The sequence below is a fragment of the Tursiops truncatus genome, chromosome 5, assembly GCF_011762595.2.
Source record: "Tursiops truncatus isolate mTurTru1 chromosome 5, mTurTru1.mat.Y, whole genome shotgun sequence".
NCBI lineage: Eukaryota > Metazoa > Chordata > Mammalia > Artiodactyla > Delphinidae > Tursiops > Tursiops truncatus.
This window is the reverse complement of record NC_047038.1, coordinates 113112795-113135756: the sequence shown is the minus strand read 5'-3', so window position 1 is coordinate 113135756 and position 22962 is coordinate 113112795. Positions and strand designations below refer to the sequence as shown.

Genomic DNA, 22962 nt, shown 5'->3' with positions numbered 1-22962 from the left:
GTTGTTTCCGTGAAATAGGAAAAAAGGGGTCTGGAAGTCTAAGCTGCGGACACTGCAGCTCAACACTGAATTACTCTGAACTCTGTAACTATTTTACCTCAGATAAAGTATTTCAAAGAGCAGTTTAACAGTTTAGGCATAAGATAGGTCTCCCAAACTTGTTATTTTCTGCTAAGGCCCCTTTTGGGATCTCTAGGGAAAACTTCCGCAGAAATGGGGAGGGAGTCTCTAGATTTAGAGCAGTGGTTTTCAAAGTGTGTGGTCCTCAGACTAGCAGCATCAGCATCACCTGGGAACTTGGTAGAAACGAATATTATTAGATCCTTCCACAGACCTACTGAATCAAACTCTGGGGATGGAGCCAGCAATCTGTTTGGACAAACTCTCCAGGTGATTCTGATTCAGGCTAAAGTGTGAGAACCACTGGTTTAAGGTATCCAGGCAGGTCACGTCCAGCTGACAAGATGAAGTCTCTTATTGAAAAGAGATGCTAATGAGTTACAGTTTGAAATCCTTCATCATTTTTAACTTAGCATCTTGTTAGGGGTATAAAACTGACTTGCTCTTTCCAGAATTTCCCTTCCTGTTGATATTCATCAAGATTAGCATTCTGATACAGTGTGATAAAGGTGTCTTAAAGGGAGTGGAGGAGTGAGGGGAGGAAGGAATGCTTTGTTGTTTGGTCCAGTGGAAGTTTTATAATTGTTCTTTGGGGTATCTTTTACTGTCTCTGTTTCTTTGACCAAAAATAATTTTAATGGATTTAAGTAAACGTAGTTTTTCTTTACCTGTGCCATTAATTTTGTTATAAATAAAAGAGTCTAAACATTGTGGTGGGGAAAAAACCGAAAGTTACAGAAACACTGCAACAACTTGTGCTCATCATAGGCAATGATGGGAGAGAGTGTGAGAGGGACGAACCTTCCTTTTGGTGAAAGGTAGTAAAGTACCTTGGCCATTACTGAAAAATGCATCTTTGGGAAAGTAGAAAGTGGTAAGAATTTCTTTTTCTGCAAGTGTGTGGATAATTACAGGAAAGAGGAAGTGCGTGCAGTTTCTGAAGACCGTGCCCCTGCTGATGATGTAACAGGTGACTGTTTACTTGGACTTTGGGTAGCCTTTAGAGTCCAGGCTACTTATTAGTGGTTGGGTTAAATGGCGGTTTTCTTTTTCTTTACCAAAGCAAATGCTGACAGGGTAAAGTCAGTCATCTCAATGTGGTATGAGAAGGCTATTCAGTTGCTATCTGCCGCCATTAAAATGTCTTCATGGAGACTTCCTGTCATTTGGCCTTTTTTTTTCTTTTAATGTTTTTCACGTGGTTCCTGAGAATTATCATCTGTACTTTGAACTTCATCCACTTGCAAGGCCATATTGATCCTGAGCTTGAAATTCTGAGATTTCAGTTTGATCTTTAAAGTAATACCCTGCTGTTCACTTCCTGGTGCTTCTTCCATTTTCAGCAGCATGGCTCCCAGCTGTTTAAAATACACCTAAAATCCTCTTCACCAGTTGACCGAATGCAAGTTTTGCCCCTTTGGCTGCCTCAGTCACCAGGTAATTCCTGGCTTGGTAAATTTTACCTTAAGAAGAAGGCCTTAAAATCATAGAAATGGAGAATGAGTTGGTGGTTGCTGGGGGCAGGAGGGGAGTAGGTGTGGCTATAAAAGGGCAACATTGGGGAGGGATCCTTGGGTTGATGGAAGTGTTCTGTATCTTGGCTGTGTCAGTGTCGTGATTGTGATGACGGTCTATAGTTTTGCAGGATATTACCATTTGAGGAAACTGGGTAAGAGGGTAGGCAGGATTTCTCTTGTTACTTCTTACAGCTGCATGTGAATCTGCCATTATTTGAATTTTAAAAATGGTGATTCCCTGAAAAAGCAGCTAGTGCAGCCCGCGACTCAGTCACATTGAGTGCTTTTCCTCAACAACCATTGTGTTTTGGCATGTAGCAGAGGTGCTCTGTGAGTACTTTTATATTGTCACACAGAATATTAGACGGACATATACTCAAGGATCAAGATTTAATAAAATTAATATTTAAAAATTTAAATCAAAAAATTTTAATGTGTTTCTTCATGTTGTGAATGTGTTTTTACATGAGCCAAGGATGACAAAAACCTCTATCTAATTAAAGTGCCTTTTTGTTTTTTTTTAAGTCTTTGTATTAGTACATCCATTCGGAAGATGGTGATGGGTGGGGGGACGTATTGACTTTTCCTTCAAGTTTATCTGAGTGGCTGTATCTAGGAGTCTGGTGACTGACGCTGTAAACCAGATACCAGGATACGATGGTGACAAGTGTTTTGAAGATTTAGGATTAATTAGCAACAATATCAACTATAAAAATTAAAATAAAGCATTATGACCTGTATTTTATAGTCAGAGTTCTCCAGAGCAACAGAACCAATAGGATCGATCGATCAATCTATCTATCTATATATACATACACATATATATTATATATATAGATCTTATATATTATATATATATACATATATATATTTTATACCTAGATCCTATATATTTAATAGGATCCTACAAAATTTAAATTAATCTATTAATTATCCTATTAATAAGTCTACTATTGGGATTTCCCTGGCGGTCCAGTGGTTAGGACTCGGCGCTTTCCCTGCTGAGGGGCCGGGTTCAATCCCTAGTCTGGGAACTCAGATCCCATAAGCCTCACAGCCCAGCCAAAAAAAAAAAAGAGTTTTTAAAAAAGTCTATTATATATTATAGGTTTATTATGGGAGCTGGCTCATATGAGTATGGAGGCCGAGAGGTCCTATGATCTGCTGTCTGTAAGCTGTAGAACCAGCAAGTCTGATGGTGGAAGTCCCAGTCTTAGTCCAAAGGCCTGGGAAGCAGGAGCACCGTATCCGAGGGCAGGAGAAGATAGGTGATCCAGCCTTTTTGTTCTGTTCAGGTGCTCAGCAATTGGGTGATGTCCACTTACAGTGGTGAGGGTGATCTTCCTTACTCAGTCTACCAATTCAGATGCTTATCTCCTCTGGAGATACCCTCACAGACACAACCAGAAATATTGTTTTACCAGCTCTCTGAGCATCCCTCAGCCCACTCAGGTTGACACATAAAATTAACCGTCACACCCTGTGTTCATCATCTACATCTAAATTCCTCTTCACTCAGACATCTGGGGCCCATGTACAACTCCTCAGGAACTGGGTCTGCCAGAGAAAGATGGGCATGTGAGTACAGCACAGTGTGCTAAATTGAATGATAGAAGTGTGGACGGGAGATGCAGCCAACTCTTACAAGCCTGAGAGTGGCCACAGAAAAGCTCGCTGGACTCCAGCGCATCTGGACATTGTGTTCCAACCTGTGTGGTGGTTCAGTTATATAAGTATATAGTATATTTCATCGTACAAAGGATTTAAATTGGTTTATAAGAAGACTTACAGTAAAGTAGAAAGTATAACTAATAAGGTAGGCCAGGGAAAGCAAATTCAAAAGGAAGGTCAAGACTAAGAGGAAAATTAGCACATATGCGTCCCATGACTCACGATGATACAGATGTACTGCTGTGCATAGTTACTTTAAGTTTGTGATCCTAGTCTGGATGGTTCTCTCCTGCTTTTGGTGTGGGAGAGAGATGTGTATGACATTGAAAAGAAGGAAGAAGGCTTTGAAAGCTGTAAAAGGTAGTTCAGAACATTTGTGCCTGAGGGTGGGTGGTGGGTAGAGCCACCGAGGCAGTTTGCAGAGACTTCCTGCGGGAGGGATCCTTGGGGCGAGGGCAATGTCCCCTGACTTTGCAGTTGCTTTTCCATAGTCCACTCAGGGCCCCGTTCTCCTGTCCATGTGGAAGTTTTGTTGTGCAAGAGCATTTGGTTACTACTTTTGCTTCTGTCCAAGTTCAAGGGACAGCCAAGTGGACGTGGAGTTTAGATGTTGAACTTATTTCCCAAATATTATCTTGGGCATTTGGCTTGTGTTTGATAATTTCATCAGTGTCATCTCAAATATTATTAGAAACAGATGAAGTGATGTAATCATGTGTGGGATTTTATACCCAGATCTCTTAGTGGATTCCATTTTCTCAAATCCAAGGCAAAACGTGAAGTTTATTATTCCGATCTTTTTTTCCCCCGAGCAACTGTGCCTAGTACATGATTTGGGCAACTGGTTTTGTGTTATTTATTAATTGATGAGCACATGGTACGTTTTAGCAGTTACTATATGTTACTTTTACATAAATTGTAAAAGTACATACATTTCATAAGTTGAAGCAGACATGGAGACCATAATTCTGTGATTTGTTTCTGGGTAGCATTTCTCTATTGCCAGGTCTACTCCAATCTGAAATTTTAAGACCATACTCCATAGATTATACAAAGTATCTTGCTCATACTTTTGCTTTCCTGACCATGATCCTCCACTTCATTCCTTTCCTATCTCTGCAACATTAGGTGGGCCAGAGAAGATATTTTCAGACCTTCTGGATTCACGTAAAGCTCAGCACCCTTCTCTCTACCCCTGCTAGTTTATAGGGCTGAAGGAACACTAGCCGGCCGGCAGCTGTTGGAAACAAAGCACACACACAAAACCATGGCTGATGAAAAAGCAATTTTGAAAACCACAGAAAAACATTTGTCGTAATAAAGTAGTTCACTGATTGCAATTGTGTGGAAATAATGTTTCAAATCAAAAGGGAAAGCCTGGCTCATAACTTCCAAGACTAGCTTTGGGTGAAATAATACGGAGACCCGTGAGTACTGCTTTTTGGCTTTGTATCCCCGCGTGTGGAAAATCCTCAGTGATGTCTTGTCGGGGGAATGTTCTGTGTGATTGTGGTGGGGAGCCACAGTTGACTTGCCCCAGGTTGGTAGTGCCCTAGGCTCTTGACAGACACGGAAAGTGAGAGAAATGGAGGGGAAGTTGGCTTTTGTAATGATCTGACTGATTTTCTCGGTTTTACTTTCAGCCTCCTTGGTACTAGCTGTTCAAAGGCTCAAGGAAAAGCCTGGGCATTTCTTTCCCAAAATGTAGGTCCCATCCCTTTGTCTTTTTCCACTTCGAGATGCAAATATTCTCTTGAAAGACCCAGCATCATGCCTGATAATCATGAATTAGCCAAATCGTCAGACCTCTGCCCTGTTATTTGGAAGAAGGAGATTTGTTTGGGGAGGAGATGGGGAAACAGAGTGGATATTTATTTAATTTAAAGAGCAGAGCTGGGGGACTTTGGGCAGCTGGAGGCTACCCTGAGCACTGTGTTAAAAATTGCAGCGGGCCTGGAGAAGGGGAGGACTAAAAAACCCCCAAATTTTGTTAATTTGCTAGCTTGGCTGGGGATTCGTTGCTCTCAGATACTGGTCTCAGGACTGCTTGGAAAGGCTGCATGCAGACTTGCTTCCCCTGCATTTAGTCTGGTCTGGGCTTCCACCGTGTCAACAGCAGCTCTTCCCCGTGGGTGGGAGATGGGGAGGTAACGCTGAACTTGCCACTTACCCATTTCACTTACCTAATTACCAGTGCCTCAACTGGACTTCTTCATTCCCATGACCTTTAGCACCGAAGCCAGCCCGTAACACTCCACCCCGTCTGCTCTTCCTAAAACTGCAATGCAGGGGTTCCCAACCCCCGGGCCGTGAACCGTGGTCCGAGGCCTGTTAGGAACCGGGCCGCGTGGCAGGAGGTGAGCGGCGGGCGGGCGAGCAAGGTTTCATCTGACCCGTCGCTCCCCACCGCTCGCATTACCGCCTGAACCATCCCCCTAACCCCGTCCATGGAAGAACTGTCTTCCACAAAACTGGCCACTGGTGTCAGAAGGGCTGGGGACGGCTGTGCTGCGAGCCACATGGGTTGTGTAACTAGAAGTAACGGTAATCTTCCCGAGAAAAGAATGAGAATCTGTAAACAGAGACTATGTTTAAATAAAGAGATTTAGGTCCACAAAGGACTGTTTGGCACTTTTTCCCCCGGTTCTTTTTTTTTTTTTTTTTTTTTTTTTTTTTGCGGTACACGGGCCTCTCACTGTTGTGTCCTCTCCCGTTGCGGAGCACAGGCTCCGGACGCGCAGGCTCAGAGGCCATGCATGGCTCACGGGCCCAGCCGCTCCGCGGCATGTGGGATCCTCCCGGACCGGGGCAGGAACCAGTGTCCCCTGCATCGGCAGGCGGGCTCTCAACCACTGCGCTACCAGGGAAGCCCACCCCCCGGTTCTTTAAATGGGCGTTTTTATACTCTGGCATTTTAGCAGACCTTACAATGGAAGATGAGGTTTACGTTCTACTGCATCACTACGTCAGTTCTAAAACAGCTCTCCGAGATGCTGCTGTTCTTAGTTCTCCGCTCTCACATGAAACAACATGAAGCCATTTCCTGTCTAAGCGAGAGTGTCTGGCTTACGTAGTCATACGTCACCTGACCACCTCCCACTTGCTCCTGTATGGGATCTTAAGTCAGAAGAAGGCAAAACGAGAGCCTATGCTTTGTTTTTTAATATATAAATTTATTTATTTTTAGCTGCGTTGGGTCTTCGTTGCTGTGCTCGGGCTTTCTCTAGTTGCGGCGAGTGGGGGCTCCTCTTCGTTGCGGTGCGCGGGCTTCTCAATGCGGTGGCTTCTCTTGTTGCGGAGCACGGGCTCTAGAGTGCACGGGCTTCAGTAGTTGCGGTGCAGGGGCTAAGTAGTTCTGGCTCGCGGGCTCTAGAGCGCAGGCTCAGTAGTTGTGGCGCACGGGCTTAGTTGCTCCACGGCATGGGGATCTTCCTGGACCAGGGCTCGAACCCGTGTCCCCTGCACTGGCAGGAGGATTCTTAACCACTGCGCCACCAGGGAAGCCCCCAGCCTATGATTTTTTGAGTGGTATTTCGGCAGCTTTTTGTAAACTGAAAGTAAACATATATATGACAACAGAGTGGAATTCCTTTGTATGTTTTTTCCTGTATGTTTCCCTATAAATTCCTGACAATTACATCTGACCAGCTCTGTAGCAGATTCAGCAGTATTTTTTGTGACAGTACCCTTTCTTTGAGCATCTAAAAAGTGTTTCCAGGGTATGGTGGTGTACCGGGACAGGTATTTAAGTACGATGGTCAAGTTGGGAAACAGTTGTGGGTAAACGCTTTTGAAATATCAAACTTAACAGCTTTTAAACAGAAAAAAGAACAGCTGATTTTACAATGAGTTATTTTTAAAAGAGAAAACTGGTGGGAGCATGTCACAGGGACACAGAGGTCAGCTTGAAGGGGCTGCTTCTAGCTAAATCAGACAATTTGATCAACAAGATATTTAAGGGCAGAAATGAATTATCAACCATGGGGGGATAAAAACGGGGATCCATGCTGGTAGTATTCTTTCTACTCTTACAGTAGAATGCTGATTGCTGACTGGTAGATGTGGAGTGGAGTTCTTCAGGAAAATCAGGACAAATGGGGACTATTAAAGGAGATACTTCTCTGTAGCTGTAAGGTTAAAATACGGTGGGGCGGAAGCTCAGGTGAGAAGGCCTGGACTAAAATTTTGGCACTTGGTATATTTGACCTTGGGCCAGTTGCTTGTCCTCTTTGAGCTTGTGTTTGCTAACCTGTGAAATGGGGAGCGATGGTATTTACCCTCCAAGGTCATGCTGAGGCTTAAATTAAACAATGCACATGAAAAGGCTTTATGCATTCTGGAAACATAATGTGGCTGAAACAGTGAAACAAAGAGCATAACTTTTGTGCACATCTTTAGAATAAAAACAAAATTTGTAATGTGAAGTTTTCACTAAACAGATCTTCAGGAAACTATAATACAGTTGACCCATGAACAACTCGGAGGTTAGCGGCACAAACCCTCCATGCAGTGGAAAATCCACGTGTAAATGTATAGTCGGCCCTCCATATCTGTGGTTCTGCATCCTTGGATTCAGTCACCTGTGGATCGGGTAGTACTGTAGTACATATTTAGTGGGAAAAAATCCGTGTGTATGGGTCTGTGCAGTTCAAACCCATGTTATTCAAGGGTCAATTTTTACAGTATTAATAATAGTAACAATAGAAATTAAAATAGCTACTTTTATGCTTACTGTGTGCCAGGCACTGTGCTTATGGATTCACGTGTATTCTCATTTCATCCTGACCGAGCTGTGAAAGGTAGAGAGAGGTACCCACCGACAGGGCCACTTAGCTGCAATTTAAGTAAGTTGTCCCATGGCTTGTAAGGGGAGAGGGTGGATTCAAATTGAAGTCTAAATGCAAAGTCCATGCTGCTACCCACCACACTACTGCTTCCCAAAAGAAGTCGTTCCCCCCACCCACCCTGATCAGTTTTCTCTCCCTGACAGAGGGAAAAGGTATCCACAGTTTTCAGTGGTAGAACGTTGGATCTGAAATGCATATGAGCAGCAGCTGCTTGGATTTGGGATTGCTGATGGTAAATTCGAAAGCACACCTGTGCTTTAGATGCTTCTGGAAGCTTTATTTGTGTTTATTTCCCATCGGTCAATCTTCATCATTAGATAATAAGTGTCTGTTTCCTAGAATATATTTGAACTCTGAAAGAGAACTAATTACATTCAGCTGCAATTAGAAATGAAACCAAGCTGCCTGGTGTGACACCTGGGGATGGTCATTTCCATATCAATAGCGTCTGATAGATGATTAGACGCGCTAGGCCGAGGGCTGACCAGAGCCCAGGAACTTGCTAAAGCTAACTGCGTCACATTGAGAGACACCTGCCTCCCCCCACTGGTTCCTGGTTGTATACTTATCGGCAAGTCACTTAATCTCTCTCTACCTCAGTATCCACCCTAGGTCGGAGTTGTTATGAGGATTAGATGAGTGAACATTTGGTACAGACCTTGGCATATGTAAGCACAATGTAAATGTTAAATGAAAAGGAAATCTGGGAGAAGTACTATTCTTCCCATTTTACTAGTAAGAAGTTCAGTGTAAAGAGTAAGTTCCCTGTTAATCGTCTAGTAAATAACTGGACAAGACTTCTATCCAGAAGTCCAAAACTAAAGCCCGCCTCTAACTGTTCTTAAACTTCCGGTGTACCTTATGAAGGACTTTTTCCTCTCCTGGTATTTTTAGCTGACACCCTGAAGTTTTTCTACCTCTAACAATCTATGAAGTCTCCAATAATATAGCATCTTCCTTCTGTGGTAGTTAAGCAAATAAGTATTTGGCAAAGGAAAGGAACCTGGGGTAAGGATGGGAAGGGGACCTGGAGGGAGGAGCCAGCATTTGAGAGGCTGCCACATGCCACCTGCCAGAGCTTGGCCACTAGCCCTGCAGGGGGACAAAGGCCTTTGCTGTCTGATTCATGCCGCTAGGACCCTGGGCTTCTTGGTCCAAAGACAGTGCTTTTTCCTTGGCACCAAGACACCTGACCAGAAAAACTGGACACTTTGTGAATTTTCTTGTCAACTTGGTATAATAAGGCCATGCTGGTCTTTTCTGTATCATTCTAATTTAATCTGCATACCTGAGAACTGGGACTGAAGCTGTATGGAGTTTTAGAGTTGAAAGGAATGATTTCTAGAAATCTGACTAAAGGTGAGAAAATTGAAGTTCAAGCTCCACAGCTAGTTAGAGACGTAGACAGGTCAAGAGGCCTGGGGCTGTGTTGCCCACAAATATGGTAACCCCTCATCTTCCCCACCCAGGCTGCATTCAGCCAGACTCCAGGAGGCCTGATTTATTGTGTCTGGGATGAGGTACAGGAATCTGCCTTTAAACAAGTGTCTTGCTAAGTCACCGAGGACTATACTTTGAGCAAGACTGGCCTGTATTAATCAGGTTATAATAAGCAATCTAAGAACAGTCATATAATTCACAAACATACATTAATTGAAAAAACACTTATTAGGGATCTATTATATGCCAGGCACTGGATGATACAGCGAAAGAAAACTCAATTCTGCCCCCAAGGGGCTTATGGTCTGGGTGAGGTAAAGTCAAATTAGCAATAAAATGTTACAGATGCCATGATGATCTAAGCCACAGTGGGGCACGAAGAAAAGAGGAATTCATTTCTCCTGGAGGTGAGTAGAAAAACCAAGAAAGATACCATAAAAGAGATGGCATTAGAACTGAGATTAGAAGGATGTCAAGTGAGCAGAGGTACAGGAGTATGAAACCAGCAGGTGGAAACTGCCGGAAGCTCCGGGTGGCTGGGTGAAGTGACAGGGCAGTTACCCAAAAGATAGGTTGGACCCTGAATCTGCACTAGATCGTGGAGTCTTAAAGGACGTACTGTGGGCACGTAATCTCTCAGATGAGATGTATTTCAAAGGAATCACCCGTGGTGTACAAAAAAAGAGAATCCCAAGCCTGGAATTATCTAGGAAGTTGGGTTCTCAGAAGTTGATTTCAATTCAGGCTCTTTTTAAGTCAATTTCATGTTGTTTTGCAGATACTTTTATTGAATATAGTTCATTTCTCTGTTTATATTTAAATTGTGTTCACATATTCATCTTCTGTTCATGTATTTGTACTCGAGTAATTGATACATTCCTAGAAAACAAATACTACAAAGTTGCTATCGTTAGGCAAAATCGTCTTAACTTTTAAAAAGATGTTCCCTCAAAAAACTAAACAGAAGAATGGAAAAAGAATTTTAAATCCACAGTCTTTTTACAGTTTGGCAGTACTGAGTAACATAGTCTGGTGGTTATTATGTACAGACCTTGATTCAAACCCTGGCCCTCCACTTAGCAGCTGTGTGACCTTGGACGTGTCATGGAGCTGGACTGAGCCTGCTTCCTCATCTGCTGTGAGGGTTCAGGGATCTGTTATAAACTCCGTGTGGGCAGGGACAGTGGCCGTCCTGCTGACGTCTGCACCTGCCATGTCCCACCCAGAGCCTGGCCCTGAGGTCAGTATTCGATGGGCATGTATGTAGTGCCCAGTGAACAGTATCTAATTTTACTTCAAACCTTCCTTCTGCCGCCTGACCGCCAATAAGCGCGCAAAAAGATAAAGGGCCACCACTCAGGGATTTGGGGCTATATTTGCATTAAAATTTAACCTCGATTAAAGGTTATGAGAATCTTTTTTTCAGTGTAGTTTCCCTAATATATCCTGAGGTTAGGAATTTTATTTCATAAATGCATATACTATTAACTTTTAAGTAGTCTTACCCTCTCCTCCACTCTCTCCTGGAAACGCTTCTATTTAGAAAGTCATGAACACACACCATATTTAGGGACATCTGTCTAGTTTAGATATTATACTGGGCACAGCTGCTCCGGCAGCTTGGCTGCCTTCCCCCTTTCCCCTTCCCTCGCGCCCCCCCGCCCACCCGTTTTCAGATGAGAATTGTGGCCGCTGGACCAGCTCTCAGGCTGTTCTCCCATTAGCCCTGGGCCACCTTCCTGCTCTTGGGTGGCCTCACTGGCTGTCCTGAGACCTGAGTGAGATGTGGTCTGACACTTGTGCACCGCGACGCTCCAGATTTCCACAGGCAGCAGCGGCAGACTCACACAGTTTAGGGCAGGGAGGGCCCTCGGGATTCAGACCCCTTGCTCTTCGGAGTGAGAAGATTGAGACCCTGGGAAATTAAGTGACTTGCTCAAAGTCACAGAACTAATAATTATCATAGCTAGGCTAGAACTCAGGGGTCTCGACTGTTACCTCAATTCATTTTCCAGGTCTTCGGAACTAAGGGACATTTATGTACCACTGGGTCACAGCCAGCTTATTTGCCATTATGTCTGTGTGGACAAACATAGGTGACAGCCTGGCAGCTTTGTTATCAGAACTCGCTTGTGTGTTAAAAAAAAAAAAAAATTCTCGTCCACGAGCATTTGGCAGGTCACAACCTCGTCAGCCTTGGTCTGGTCACTAGACTACTTTACACTGATGACTTGGTGATAGAATTTCAAACAATACTTCAGAATCTTGAAGATGTTCACAAATCTGGAGGGTGTACAGGAATACTTTTCACAACTCAGCCCCTCTCTGCAATGTTAGCTGTTTCTTTTTCATTCCTTTTCCTTGTGCCCTGGTAACACAGAAAAGCTGAGTCCAGTAGCAGAATCGCAAATGTCTTCTGAAACTCGCTTCCTGAAATGAAAATACCTCCTGAAACTTTCTTAGTTTGGTTTCCCTATTGACTGGAAAAGGGATTTTATTTATTTTTTAACTAAAAGGGACACGTAAATACTTTGAAAAGCAGAGATATACATCACTAAGAAAAGGCAGAAATCTGACCTTTTTCCTCCTGGGAGGTCAGGAAAAGAGGGGAAGAAAGCTCCCTCCTTTTAAAGACATACAGCAATTATTAGAGATTTTCAAGTAGGTGGAGGGAGGTGTAGTGAAATTACCTAGGAGCCTTGCCCTCACCCCCTACTAGAACACACCTGAAGAGGTGGTGTGCAACCAGCTCAGGCTTTTTCTGTTCTGTTTTGTTCTTTAGCCAGGGGTACAACTCCTCGAATACAGGAATGACACAGCACAATCTGATTTTTCAGTGATTCAAATAAAAAAGAAATGCATGTGTGTAAAGAAAGTGCTTTAACACTGAGCCCCTCTTTCAAAGGAGATTCTTGTCATTCAAATCAGCCAGTAGGGAAAGGGAAGTCGCAGACTTCTCTCAAGTTGCCAAGTAGGAGTAACCTTATCAGTTGCCGAGGAAAAGGGTCCCCAGGAGCGTCAGTGCTCCCATATTTCTGTTTTCCATAAAATGGAGTAGACTGAAACATGGAAAGAAATATGAAGAGGAAGGCATTCCTCACCCTCTCTCCCTTCCTATTTCTGACCTGAGTCAAGCATAGAGTTTGCAAATCCTACTTCTTTCAGCTGAGTAGTCATCCTCTCACCCAAGAAATAAGAATTGCACATAGGGGGACTTCCCTGGTGGCTCAGTGGTTAAGAATCTGTCTGCTGATGCAGAGGACACGGGTTCCAGCCCTGGCCCCAGGAAGATCCCACAGGCCGCGGAGCAACTAAGCCTGTGCGCCACAGCTACTGAGCCTGTGCTCTAGAGTCCGTGAGCCACAACTACTGAACCCACGTGCTGCAACTACTGAAGCCCACACACACTAGGGCCCGCGCACTGCCACTACTGAACCCATGCGCCACAACTACTGAAGCCCGCGCGCCTAGAGCCCGTGCTCCACGACGAAGAGTAGCCCCTGCTCACCGCAACTAGAGAAATCCCGTGCACAGCAACAAAGACCCAACACAGACCAAAAAAAAAGAATTGCACATAGGTTTACTTACACATAGATAATTGGTCTGGATGTTTATTCTTTCCTTTTCACCCAGTAGAAAACATACCTTAATATTGAAGTATTGCTGAAATGAAAGGAACAAGGACTGGGGATGGGGGGTGGGGAAGACAGCTGGGAGGGAAGTGCACTGTCCTTCAGGATCCCACAAGGCGAGGTGCCTGGGCCTTGTTTTCGAGCAATTTGTGTATATAGGCCTAACCCTACCTAGCTAGCTCCCCCCCCCACCCCGCCCCATCTCTTCTCTTCCACATTAATACTTCTTTCTAGGACTAGCAGCTGTTCCACACCCCAGAACCATTTCATTCCTCTCCTTAATTTAATCAGTTATTGTTTATAGTTTGGATGACCATAAAACTTATTGTCTAAACCAGAACACTTTTGAGAGTGACAGAGTCACCTATTAGTAATTCCATCGGACAACAGGTACAGACTGGGATTGCCCAAGGCAGGCCAGAATGTACAGATACTCTACTTATAATCTTCAACTGCACAAATCAGTTTTGATAATGATTCATCTCTTAGCATCATCGAGGAGTTAGAAGTGTCTCATAACTGGACTCACTCAACTGGACTGGAGTTTTCTCCTTTCAATTGAGCGGACCTTTAATTTGTCCAGAAACACTTCTAGACTTTATTCTACTCACCCATCCCTTAAACTGTATCAGACATAATTTAACATTCTTGGAAGTTAGTAATCGAGACAGCAGAACCTCAGTGGTTGACAGTGCTCATTGCCTTTGTCTCAACTCTCGCCCCTTTCTCTGTGACCTTAGGTAAGTTATCCCTCTAGAACTCTTATTTGCAAAGTGTGATAATGTGATCGGCATGGTTCCAGGCTTAAAGTAAATATTAGTGGTGGTAATCTGAATTTTGTAGATTCTGGTGATCACCTGAAAACCAATGTGATGAACATCTCCTTGCTTCTACATAAATGCTCTTAGCTCTAGAGTCTAGCTTTATATCTTATCTGCCTCCCTCCTTGCTGTGACCAGTCTTTTTGCTGTAATTTTCTGAGAAATTAGTAACTTATTAGAATTGTGACGCTGAGTAAATAGGAAATCCGCACATTCAAACCACCCCAGCACAGGGTCCCACACCAGCTACTCAAAGCCATAGGTAACATGGCAAGCACATCTTCCTGGAGGATCAGTTTTACTAGATTGTAAATTATTTAAGATATCACTTTTATATTTGATAAATAGTGAAGAGCAGAGTGTAAAATGTATATGAGTTGGTTAAGATAAATCAACATGTCGATGTAATTTCAGTTCCAGTGGTGCTGCTGGGACCCCGGATGAATTCACTCTCCTCTGTCACTGATGCTTACCTTGGTGGAGAATGTTGAGAAATACTGGGAAAATGTCTTTCAGAAACATTCTGTGGGTAATTTGAGAGGGTTTGAAGCACTGGTTGCTGCTATCGTTAGAGGGTTAAGTTGAACTTTAGGTAAATTTGACAGAAATGTCTTCATCCTAGAGTGTATAGGAGGATATCCGTTTATATTTTTTATGTTGCAGTTCTGCTTATTAACTTTGAACAGCCCGTAGAAGATGTATGTCTTAAAGATTATCACCCCCTTCAGCATAAGACTTCCTTGCAGCTCTTTCCTTTTGGTATCTTCAGTTGGTTTTCCCTGTAGGATCGGGTGTATCTGTGATAGCAAACTGGAATTCCTTTCCTGAATGGGGATTCTGAATTGGGAGATGTACATCTTATATATAGCCCCAGAAGAAGAGGTGGTAGGATAAAACTGTGTTAATTGGGGATGCAGTACTGTTGAGAGCTCAGAATAATGGTTTGCAAACCTTGAAGATGGGATTGGGAAAGGAATAAATAATAGAAAATTTTAGCCGTTTTTTTAGATTAGCAAAAGACAATTTTAAATTGCCTCTTCACATTCATTTTTTGAACAGCTTTATTGAGGATTAATTGGCTTAGAATATACTGCACATGTTTAAAATGTACAATATGATTAGTTTTGACATACGTGTGAAAGAATCACCACAATCAAGATAATGAACACACTCATCACCCACAAAAGTGTACTCCTGCACTTTTCAGTCTCTCCCCCCAGCCCCGACTCTCATCCCCAGGCCACTACTGACCTGCTTTCTGTCACCATACATTGGTTTGCATCTTCTAGATTTTGTTTGCATGGGATCATACAGCATACACTCTTTTTCTGTCCGCCTTCTCTCAGCATATTATTTTGAGACCGATCCATGTTGCTGTGTGAATCAATATTTCATTCCTTTTTATTACTGAGTAGTATTCCAGTGTATGGATGTACCATATTTGTTTATTCATTCATGTGTTGATGGACATTCGGTTTGTTTCCAGTTTTTGGCTATCACAAATAAAGTATACACGTCCTTGTAGATACATGTTTTCATTTCTCTTGGGTAAATACCTAGAAGTAGAATGGCTGGGTCATATGGTAAGTGTGTGTTCAACTTTACAAGAAACTGCCAAAATATTGTCCAAAGCGGTTGTGCCACTTTACATTCCAGCCAACAATGTGTGAGAAAATCCCTGCTGCCATTACTTGATATGGGTAAGCCTTTTAATTAAAAAATTTTATTGTGGTAAAATACACATAATGTAGTACTTATCATTTTAACATACGCTAATGATAAGTATTACATTACACATTATGTAATACTTATCATTTTAACCATTTATAAGTGTACAACTTCATGGCATTAAATACATTCACAGTGTTGTGCAACCATCATCCAAAACTTTGTCATCATCCCCAACAAAAACTTGGTTCCCATTAAACAATAACTGCATCTTTTCCCTTTCCCCCAGCCCCTGGTAACCTCTATTCCACTTTTTGTCTGTGAATTTTTCTATTCTAAGTCCCTCATATAGGTAGGATATTTTTCCTTCTGTGTTTGATTTACTTCACTAAGCATAATACTTTTAAGGATTTCTTTGATGAAGGGTGTGTTCACATCTTTTACCTGATTTTTAATTGGATTATTTGGATTTTTATTAATGAGTTTTGAGAGTTCATTATATATTCAAGACACAAGTCCTTTATCAGGTATGTGATTGCAAATATTTCCTTTGAGTCTGTGTCTTCAATGTGTTAAGTGTAAGACAATACTTCAAAATAAATATCCTTAAACAGGCATTTGTGGGGAAAAAATCGGAAATTCAGAAACAATACAGAAATGGATAAAAATTGGAAGAAAATCAAAGAGAATTGATGGAATTCAGTAAATAAATTTAAAAGAAAAACATTTCATAAATAAAGAATAAATTTCAATGTGCCAAAGAACAGTAGATTTGTATTAAAATGTAGTAAGGTTTATCGAAGAAAGTCAGGAAAAAAACTAAATGAGTGAATAAGAAATTTAAAATGAGATAAAAAGGGTCTAAGAGAAAGTGATTGGAAAGGACAACAAAGAAGATCCAAAATATGTGTAACTGGAGCTCCAAAGTACCCAGAGCCAGTAGAACAGGGCTAATACTTAAAACTTTCCAGAAGTTAGAGAAGACCTAAATCTACATATTGAAAGAACTCAGCTTATACTTGGGAAAATTCACCTAAAATGATCAACTTTGAGACATATCCTAGTAAAACTATTAGACTTTAAAGATAAAGGAAAGTCCTCAGGGCTTCCAGGTAAAAAGAGCACATTACTTGTAAAGGCAAGAAAGTAAAGCTAAAATCAAACTTCTCAAAAGCATCATCTAGAAATAGGCATCAGTGAAAAAGCATTTCAAGAAACAAGGAAATCAAGGACAAGCCAAGCTCTCCTTCAAGCATCAGGGCTATAGAAAGTTTTAAATGTGCAACAAGTCAGGGAATACTGTAACAATGAGCTAGCTCTTCCTGAGGCATCTGCTGGGGTCATTTTATTCAACTAAGATATGACTGGGGGAGGTTTGGCAAAAGGACAGGTGGTGAGCATTTAATATATTCAGTCATAGAGATAAGGCTAAAATAAATGTAGTGATATGGATGAAAGAATAGTATATAAACTTTGTTCTGACAAAGTAGAAAGAGTACAACTATAAAAATGGAATAGAAGAATAGGGAAAGGGGGAAAGTAAAATAAGATCATTGATTGTATAGGTGATAGATGAGAATTAAAAGATACCATTTAAAACTGACCAACTAGACGGTATGAGGTTGAGCAAGGAAAAAAACAGAGATGGAAGACCTTAAAAGATACAAATAGAAAAATAACCAGAGCACAGCAATATAAAACTATCTTTAGAGTTCCCTTTAAAAAAAATCGAAGACAAATAATTACATCACATAGAGAAATATAGTAAATATAATATTACAATAACTCTAATAAAAAATAACATGACAGAGTTGAGACCAAACATCAGTCATAGCAATAAATGTAAATGGGCAGGAATTCCCTGCTGGTCCAGTGGTTAGGACTCTATGCTCTCACTGCTGAGGGCCTGGGTTCAATCCCTGGTCGGGGAACTAAGATCCCACAGGCCGTGCGGCATGGCCCAAGATAAAAATATACATCATGTATATATGTGTGTGTGTGTGTGTGTGTGTGTGTGTGTGTGTGTGTGTGTGTATATATATATATATATATAAAAATAAATGGGTTTAATCACCTATTAAAATTAAAAGGTTTTCAAGTTGGTTCGTAAAGCAAAACTTTATGCTGTATTCAGAAGACCCATCCGCCCCCCCCCCCAAAGTGATTAAAAAGCTAAAAATCAAGGAATTGGCAAAGGTATATCAGGCACTTGTAAACAACAGGAAATAGGGGATTGTGATTCTAGTATCACACAAAATAGAATTCAGAAGACCAAAAAGCACTGACACAGAGAGCACTTTAAAGTGAACATATATGCACCAAACATCACAGCAACCTCCTGTATAAAGCAGGATATGGCAGGGAAGATGAATAGAAACACAACAATAATGGAAACTTTAATACACCAGTCTAAATACAAGACAGGTCATGTGGGAAAAAACGTAAGTAACATAGCAGCCAGAGGTTGGGAAGCTGCCCACAGGCCAAGTCAAGTCTGTTACTTGTTTCTGTAGATAAAGCTTTTTAACACACAGACACATCCACTTGTTTACATATTGTCTATGGGTTTCTTACTACAACAGCAGAGTTGAATAGTTGTGACAGAGGCCCTGTAGTGCACAAAACCTCAAATGTTTACTCTCCGATCCTTTACAAAAGAAGTTCACTGACACACACACCCTGCCCCCGATGCTGGAGACCTAAGCAACATGATTAATTAGGTAGTTTTTACAGAAACGTATTAAACACTGCATCCTAATAATAGAAAATATACCTTCTCAAGTGTGCAAGGAACACTCACAAAAATGTATAATATTGTAGGTCATAAAGAAAATATCAAGTTCCATAAGTTAGAAATACTGCAGTCAGCATTCTTATCACAATGCCATAAACCTAGAAATTTGAAGCAAATAAGCTCTTCTCTCTGGGAATTTTAAAACTTTTCTACTAAATGACCTATTGGCAAATGAGAAAATATAAATTACATAATTTCTGGGAAATCATGATCAAACAGCTACATATTAGAATCTGTGGGATGCATTTAAACCAGTGATCAGAGAAAAATTCATAGCATTGAACACCTGTATCAGTAAAAATGAAAGAATAAAAGTAAATTTTAAATTCCCAATCAAAAGGCTAGGAAAAGAACACTGAAGTAAGCCAAAGAAAAAGCAGAAGTATGAGGACAAAGATAATAAAGATAAAAGCAAAAAATAATGAAATAGTAAAAAAAAAAACAGATCAAGTCAACAAATCCAAATCCTGGTTTGAAAAAAAACAACCCAAGGGTCAATTTAATAAAGGAAGAAAAAGGTGTTGCAAGAAGAAAGCACAAATGTAAAATAAGAAATAAGAGGGAAATAGATATTGATAAAGAGAATACAAAATTTTACTGTAAGGTTACTTAGCATACCTTTATGCAAGTAAATTTAAAAACCTAGGTGAAATGGATAATTTTCTAGAAGAAAGTATAATTTACCAAAATTATCCTCAGTAGACATAGAAAGCTTACATTTATTTACAGAGGACAAATAGAGAAAGTTTTAAGGAACTACTCCACAGGAAAGCAGCAATCCCAGAGAGTTTAAGAGAGGGAGTCTACCAACAATTTAGAGTCTGTTTAGAAACATAAACTGTTTCTGAGCACACAAACATTTATGAAGCAGGTGTAACAGTGACATGACAACCTGCTAAAGATAGCACACAAAGAAACTTACAGATCAATATAGTTTATGAATATTAATATAAACTGAAATAAAATATTAGTTATAAGACTCTCCTGCCCCACATTAAGAAAATAATACATCATCACCAAGCAGGTCTTATGCCAGAATGCAGGGATAATTCACTATATTAATAAGTATAAGAAGAAAAATCATAGTATCTTTAGAAATGCTGAACAATCTTCTGACAAAAATTCAACACCTGTTCCTAGTAAAAACACTCAACTATAGGAATGGATGGATACTTCCTTAACATAATTTATATATGTCAGTCCTAAAGTCAGCATCTTACTTAATGGGGAAACACTAGAGGCATTCTCACCAAGGTCAAGAATAAGTCATGGAAATTCACTATCTCCATTACTTTTTAACATTGTATTGGCACTACTAGCCAGTGCAATCAGACAAGAGAAAACAATTCAAAAGGAAAAAGTAAAACTAGTTGGAGACGTGATCATTTGCTGGAGAACTCACTCTATAATGAGTCAATGATAAAAATAACTCAGACAACAAAAGAATTCAGCCAGGTAGTAATATATAAAATAGCATGGAAATATCAATAACCATATATATAAATAATTACCAGATAGAAGATATAATGGAATAGAAAACTCCATTTAAAATAGCAACGGAAAAGATAAAATACTTAATTTTATAAGAAATGTTTAAAACCTAATGCAGTGTTATAGATTGAATTATGTCCCCCGCAAAATGTATCTGTTGAAGCCCTAATCATAAGTATAATACCTAAGAATGTGACTGTGTTTGGAAGTAGGGTCTTTAGAAAGTTAAAATGAGGCCATTGGTCTGGACCCTAAACTGACTGGTGTCCTTATAAGAAGAGGAGATTAGGACATACAGAGGAACACCAGGGAAGTAAGCTACGGGAGAACGCAGCAAGAAAGTGGCCATCTGCAAACCAAGAAGAGAGGCCTCGGGAGAAACCAACCTGCCAACACCTTGGTCTCAGATTTCTAGCCACCAGAACTTTGAGTAAATAAATTTCTGTTGTTTAAGTCCCCCAGTTCTGTGGTACTTTGTTATGGGCAGGCCTGGCAAATTAATACAGACAGTAGCTATGGGGCAGTCCTGAAAGATGCAAAAGTAGAGTTGACAGACCTTCCTAGTTCTTGAATAGAATATTTTAACATCATCAACATATTCTTACTAAATTAATGTTTTTTTTGGTTGTTTTTTTTTTTATTTTTGCGGTGCGCGGTCCTCACTGTTGTGGCCTCTCCCATTGCGGAGCACAGGCTCCGGACTCACAGGCTCAGCGGCCATGGCTCACGGGCCCAGCCGCTCCGCGACATGTGGGATCTTCCCGGACCGGGGCATGAGCCCATGTACCCTGCATTGGCAGGCGGACTCTCAACCACTGCGCCACCAGGGAAGCCCAATTAATGTTTAAATATAATGTGATCCCACTAAAAGTACCAGTAATCTTTTTTTCTGGAGGTCGACAAGGTGATAACCAAAGTTCATATGGAAAAGTAAGCGTATGAGTAAAACACTGAAAAGGAAGAACTGTGAGAGGGGACTAGCCCTACAGATATTAGCATGTACTATAAAGTCTCTATAATTAAAGCAGAGTGATACTGGGACACAGACTAGAATGGAATGGGATGGGATGTCTAAAGATAGACCCTAACATACATGGACATTTATGAGAAAGGTGGTATCTCCAACCACTAGGATGGGTGGGCTTTTTTTTTTTTTTTGGCCTCACCACGTGGCTTGGAAGATCTTAGTTCTCCCACCAGGGATCGAACCCGCGCCCCCTGCAATGGAAGCATGGCGTCTTAACCACTGGGCCGCCAGGGAATTGCCCGGAGTTGGGCTTTTTAATTAATGGTATTGGGGCAGCTGGCTAACCATTTGGAAAAAGATAAAGTTAGATCTGTTCCTCATACTATAAATAAACTGAACTCCAAATGGATCAGAGGTTTAAGTAAAATATGAAACTTTATATGCACTGGAAGAATGCATGGATGAATCCCTCCTTACAGTCTGGGTGTAGAAGGCGGCTTTTTATCACTCAAAATCCATATGCCATAAAAGAAAACATTGATAAATTTGACTACCAAAAAATAAAAAATAAACTTGCACATAAGCAGAGCCAAAAGACAAATTGACAGATTGTGATAAGATATTTGTAACGTAATATATCATGGGCTAATATCATATATATATATATATATATATATATATATATATATATAAATGAAAAATGGGAAGATGAAAAATGGGCAAAAGGCACAAGCAGGCAATTCACCAAAAAAAGATAAAAATACATCTTCTGAAATACATGGAAAGATGATCAACTTTCACCATAATAGAAATATAAATTAGAATTGCACCACAATACCTACCATTTTCCACCCATCAGATTATCAGAAAAATTTTTTAAAAACCTGTCAGCATAGTCTGTTCAGGAGGCTTTGAGGGAAAAGTCACTTTCATTTGTTGCTGGTAGCAATGCAAAATGGTACAACCCCTATGTAGGGATACTTGACGATAACAAAATTATACCTGCATTTACCCTTTCACCCAGTATTTCCACTTCTAGGAATTTACCCTGAAGATACACCTTTAACAGTACTGCAGTATATGCCTGGAGTTATTCATTGCAATATAGTATGTAATGGTAGAATATTGTAAACTACCTAAATGCCCAGGCATTGGAGATTGTTTGAATAAACTATGGTGCTATTAGCTGTAAAACAAATAAGGTCAATCTCTACAAACTAATATGAAGTTAATCCTAAGATACAGTTGAAAAAGCTAAGTGCAAAGGCTGTATAGGAGGCTGCCTTTCCTTTTAGTAATAAAGATGAAATAAGAAAGCAAACATTTATCTGTTTAATTTCTTCAAGAAACACAGAAAGGATAAAACAGAAAAAAATGAAATTGATTATCCTCTGAGGAGGTTAGATGGGCTGACTGATAAATTGTAATATATACATATGATGAGATGCTACACACATTGGATGAATCAATCATACAGACATAATGTTGAACTTAAGAAACCAGACACAAGAGTATATACGATTTCATTTATAAAAAGATTTCTGCATTTTATTATAGGTGTGTGATACCTCAGTACCTTTTTTAAGTTCATTAAAATATACCTGTACCTATATCAGCAGCAGCAAAATCATCTCATCTTAATAATCAGAGGTGAGAAAAAGGTATCAGTCTCGTCAAGTTCATCTATAGAGTGCTGCTTTGTTGTAGTTGGTGGCTCACATCCCAGGTCATGTACAAAAGCTGATTGATCTCACCTGTGGTGTACACTAAGGGCAGCCCGGTGCTTTAGAGCCAGACCACTGCACACCACGCAACAGTTACACAGGAACACGTGTGTGCGTAGTATCAGCCGGAGGTATAGAAATACATTGCCTTCTGCTGCCACTGTCATCTGCAAGCAGTGGGAAGAAGTAAATTCCCAGTTCTAAAACTCTGTTAGGCAATAAGAGTCTCTAAAACAGGGGCTCCAGTAAGGGGGTGTGGGTGGGAGAGAG

General features: G+C 40.8%; 1 protein-coding gene across 12 annotated transcripts in view; it reads left to right on the top strand.

Annotated features, from left to right (window-relative positions):
• The window catches only part of SMAD1 (SMAD family member 1), a 77573-nt gene that overhangs the window by 34215 nt on the left and 20396 nt on the right, over positions 1-22962 (top strand). The gene's annotated exons all lie outside the window — the stretch shown is intronic.